Raw genomic sequence first — 5,426 nt, forward strand, 5'->3', positions numbered from 1 at the left:
AACAGACTGTTGGAGATTAGAAGGTCTTTAGAAACGAATGGACGACTATTGTGTCCCTCTGACGGCGAGTACCAAGAATACAATTGCCATTAAACCCGCCATTTTGATAAACCTAAATAAAATTCGAATCTAGTAAGATCGAAGAGGTAATTATTTTATAATTACGATATAAAATAATTTCAATTAATCAAACTTGTTAAATTGTGTTCTTCAAAATTTTTCCAATATAAATCCAGAAGGATTAATCAATAAATCAAGAAAGAATCAACGGACGCTTGAATATAAAAGTATGATATATGGAACGCGGATGTTTCCCGCCTGTTATTCTAATTATGTCCATCTGTATTATTCCGCACGTATATCGCAAAGTCTTATCACGAGAGGGAGAGCATGTGTACATCGTTAATGCCGATCGATGACCGCGACTCGCATACATCTACTCGGTACATGCATTTATCCTAGTTGGAGCCTATAGAGAGGCAGAAGCTCGTTGGTTTGGAAAATGTGTGTCCAGGATTTCACGGCGATGTATCGAGTATCTCGAATAATCCAGGTGGAGGGCCGGAGGAGAATGTACTCCTCGTGTACAGATTTGACCAAGCCTAGACACGGACCATCACCATCGGCTAAACACCGACTGGTCGACCGATCACCCCCCTCCCTCCCTCCATTGTTAATCGTATACCGATAAGACTTTGTTTTCCTGTCTCCTGTCGGTTTTTTCGATTCACGGCTCGATCGCAGCTCGTGTAAAATCGAAATATTTCATTTGGCAGAAAGTAACGTGAAATATTAATGCTAAAATGTATAATAGAGAAATGAGAATTATAACGTGTTGGTGCAATTTTTATCAAAAATTTGAGGTGTAAATAGTTAAACGTGAGATTACTTTCTGTGAAAATGGGTTATTATAGTCGTGATACCTCCAAGTTAAAATTTTGTTTCTTAAGCGAGTTAAAGTGAGTTAAGGGTAGATTAAAATAGGGGTTCGAAGCGGGTTAAAACAAATAAGTTAATGGGGAGTAAATTAAAATTCATTTCGTTAACGTAGAATACACCTCGCTAAATCTTATTATTTTCAAATTGCCAAACTTTCTTACTTCCTTTTCCCTATTTCTCTCTCCCTCTCTCTCTCTTAAAAACTTTCACTTTATTATTACACACATCCCTCTCAATTTTCATCTCGCGGATAAAACTACTGCATGCACGAAGAGAAAACGCATCAGCGTCCGTTCTCTCTCTAACTCACTACGGCAAAAGTAGCAATTAAGCGACTCGAAATATAATTGCGAGTTAACGAATTCGTAATCGCGTTCCAACACGAATCAATAACGAAAACAAACGGGGAAATAAAATTGTAAATTGGTTTGCGCGTTTCATACGAGATACATCTGATTAATTCACGGATGGGATCCCCCCCTCCCCCTCCCTCCTATATGAATATTTATGCACACCGGATACATTAACGCGACGCGATGTTGTTTCCGCGTATTCCCCTCCCCCACCTTCTCGTAATTAAAATGTTTCACAACGGGGGGGTGGGGGGAGGGCAGAACGTCGAAACGAGCACGGATTATATACCATCCGGGAATGGATGTTTCCCGACGATTAAGAGTTCATTATCGGGCCATTTCGATTTCCTCGATCCCCCTTCCCCCATCTCGTCGCGTTTTAAAAACGAAAGTTTAGTTTTCTCTTCCCCTCCTCCACGTTCTTCGAATTAGAGGTGGATTAGAGTTTTCGAGGGAACTGGCGTGGCCGGCCAGTCGGTTTAAAACGAGTTGCCTCGTAATTTCGCCACTTAATTAGACGGCGCTTTAACTTGGAGCCAACGTCGGATACGGTTGCACGCGGCGCACGGTCGCGATGAAAGCAACCGGTTGGTGGTGTTTGCGGGTATATAAATAGAGGTGGCGAGGGGGAGAGGAGGAGGAGGAGGAGGAGGTTGTTGGATCTCTGGTTTATCTCGGCGCTTAGCATTTAAATAAGCTTCCACCTAAGTTGGGAATAAGTTTCGTATACGCGAAACGGGTGTGTATATCAATGTCCGATTTTAAACGAACGCCAGTTTCTAGAATATGGAATTTCGGCCAAATTGTGGCGAATTCTCTGTCGAAATCTGTCGAATCCGAATCGTGTGATTTTCCATTTCTAGTTATTTGGGGGTGTATTCGGTACGCTTATCTTCGTTGCAGCGGGGGAAAAAAATGAAAAGTATTCATTCTAAATAATTCGAATAACACGTTTATTTCGGTTATCGGAAGGTTCGACCCGATCGTTGAATTTATCCTGGATTCATCCTTATCTCGAGCTCTACGAGGGATTTACGAGGACTTTTTCGTGTCCTTTTTCGCGCGAAAGGGAAGGAAGTCCTTTGTTACGAATGTTTGCCCGACCCCGTGGAAAAATGTAGTGCGACCCTTTCCAAATTTACGTCGATTTGTTATCGAGGAAGCAAAAAATATCGTTGTTTAAATACGGTAAATAAATTTTATAACGATATAATATCGAACAATTTATCATAGATTGGATCGAATGTGGCAGAGAGGAATGTTAATTATTCGAAGAGAATTATCTAAATAGAGAAAATGAAAAAAGATAGATTGTGTATCGCTTTCTATCTCGGTCGTATGTATTTAAATTTTATCGAACGCCGCCCCTTCGATTTGAAAATTGGAGGTTTCTTTGAACGGTGGAGCCCAATTCGGGGGGTGGAGTTTTATGGCGAGCTTGAGAGAAGCAAGGGAGGCGAGAGAGAAACGGGCAAATTAGTGTCAACGTAGAAAGTGGAATCTCGAGAGGAGGAAATATTAAATGTGAACACTTTCATCTCGGATCACGTAGCTTTCTTTCTTGAATTTGTGGTTTTTTTCATTGGAAAGAGAGAGCTTGTAGTAGGGGATCGATGAAACGTGCCGTCGCCTCCTCAAGAAGAACTTCTCCAATGCAAAGAAAGAAGGAGGAAAAACGAAGGAAACCGAAGCGATTGTAGGTTGAAATTAGCATTCTTCGTCACGCGATTGTCGAGCTATTTAATTGATTCATCGTGGGTACTCTTCATTTCCACGCCTAACATTTTTCCATTATGTTTCATTGGAGAAATTAACCCTTTCGAATTCCCCTCGTTTGAATAATTATCGTATCCATAAACGGCATCTTGCCGATGATTGCCGTTTCAATTGTCCGTTCACGCGACTCTATTTATACGAATTTTTCCAATGCAAGGAAAGAATGAGGCGAAACGAAGAAAGTTGGAGTGATCGCAGGTTGAAATTAATATTTTAATTCACTTATTGTGATTACTCTTCACGCGTATTTCTATTCTTAATTATTTTTATGTTTCATGGGAGAAAATTAATCGTATCGACAATTAGATTCCCTCCTTTGATCATTTAAGAAATTAACCCTCGCCTGAATAATTATTGTATCTGTAAATAGCATCTTTTCGATGATTGGTATTTCAATTATCTCCGCGACTTCATATAGTTTATAAGAATTTTTCCAATGCAAGGAAAGAATGAGACGAAACGAAGAAAGTTGAAGTGATTGAAATTAGTATTTAATTAACTCATTGTGATTATTCTTCACGCGTATTTCCACTCTTAATAATTTTTATGTTTCATGGGAAAAAATTAATCGTATCGACAATTATATTCCCTCATCATTCGAGAAATTAATAATTCCCTTTGTCTGAATAATTATTGTATCTATAAATAGCATTTTTGATGATTAGATTTAATTGTTCGTTCACGCAAATGGTTATAGTTTATACGAATTTTTCTAATGCAAAAAAAAAAAAAAAGAATGAGGTAAAAAGAAGAAAACTGGTTGTAGATTGAAATTAGTATTTTTAATTGATTCATTTTGGTTATTCTTCACGCGTATTTTTCCTAATAATTTTTACATAATTTTTATATTTCATCGGAAATATAAAATTTATCGTATCGATTCCCTCGTTTGATCATCATTCAAGAAATTAACCCTCGTTTGAATAATTATCGTATCCATCTTGGCGATAATTGGCGTTTTAATCGTCTCTCCACACGAGAGACATATAATTTATACGAATTTTAATGCAAAAAAAAAAAAAATGAAATATTAAAAATAGTTGAAAAACATTTTTAATTAATTCAATGCGGTTCTTTACGTATACTTCCCCGTCTAATATTTTAACATATTTTTTATATTCCATCGAAGAAAAGTAATCGTATCGAAAATTAATTCCCTCGTTTGATTATTATTCGAGAAATTAACCCTCGTCTGAATAATTATCGTATCTATAAATCATCTTGCCGATGATTTTAATTATTTTTCCATATAATTTATACGAATTTTAACGTAAAAAAAAAGTGAAGTATTAAAAACGATTGAAGAACATTTTTAATTAACTCAGTGCGGTTATTTAAGTATAGTTTTATATAATTTTATAATTTTATATTTAACTATAGTTCCTCACCTAATATTTTAACATATTTTTTATGTTCCATCGAACAAGATTAATCGAAAATTAATTCGACTCCCTCGTTTGATCATTATTCCAGAAATTAACCCTCGTCTGAATAATTATCATATCCATAAACGGCATCTTGCCGATGATTTTAATTGTTTGTCCATATAATTTATACGAATTTTAATCTAAAAAAAAACTGAAATATTAAAAATGGTTGAAGAACATTTTTAATTAACTCAGTGCGGTTATTTAAGTATAGTTTTATATAAGTTTTATATAGTTTTAATATAATTTTATAATTTTATATTTAAGCATAGTTCCCCGCCTAATTTAACATATTTTTTACGTTCCATCGAAGAAGATTAATCGAAAATTAATTCGACTCCCTCGTTTGATCATTATTCCAATAATTAACCCTCGTCTGAATAATTATCGTATCCATAAACGGCATCTTGCCGATGATTGGCGTTTTAATTGTCTCTTCACGCGATAAGCTTAACCGCCTCGTAACCACGGAGGAGATATTCCACGACACGATTTATATATACGTATATATACACACACACATATATATCTATCTCACCACGGATATTCCGCGACACAGTTGTATATATCGTTGGTGCGACGCCACGGACGAGATATCTCGCGAGTTTGTTTATTAGGCGAGTGTTGGGTGTGTTGGTCCCTCCACCATTGCAACACCCCGTTACCCTCTCGTCCTAATAAACGTCCGTTGCGTTACGATATCGCGTCGCGCTGTATCTCTGTTCGTGTTTGCCAACCGGTTAACAGAATGTAACTAGGAATAATTGGTGGGATAAGCGGAGGGGCGTAGGTAACGGTAGCTACAGTAGCCGCGGCTTTTAAACGTCGAATGGATACGCGATACGATGAATTCATCCGCCCTTGCGATACTTAAACCGCTGCTTTTCGAGTTTTTTCTCGCGAAAAAAAAAAAAAAAATAGCGGAAAATAG

General features: G+C 37.0%; 1 protein-coding gene across 1 annotated transcript in view; it reads right to left on the reverse strand.

Annotated features, from left to right (window-relative positions):
- Positions 1 to 5,426, reverse strand: part of LOC102681407 (neural cell adhesion molecule 2-like) — a 58,038-nt gene that overhangs the window by 23,585 nt on the left and 29,027 nt on the right. The window lies entirely within an intron of this gene.

The sequence above is a fragment of the Apis dorsata genome, unplaced genomic scaffold (assembly GCF_000469605.1).
Source record: "Apis dorsata unplaced genomic scaffold, Apis dorsata 1.3 scaffold_8, whole genome shotgun sequence".
NCBI lineage: Eukaryota > Metazoa > Arthropoda > Insecta > Hymenoptera > Apidae > Apis > Apis dorsata.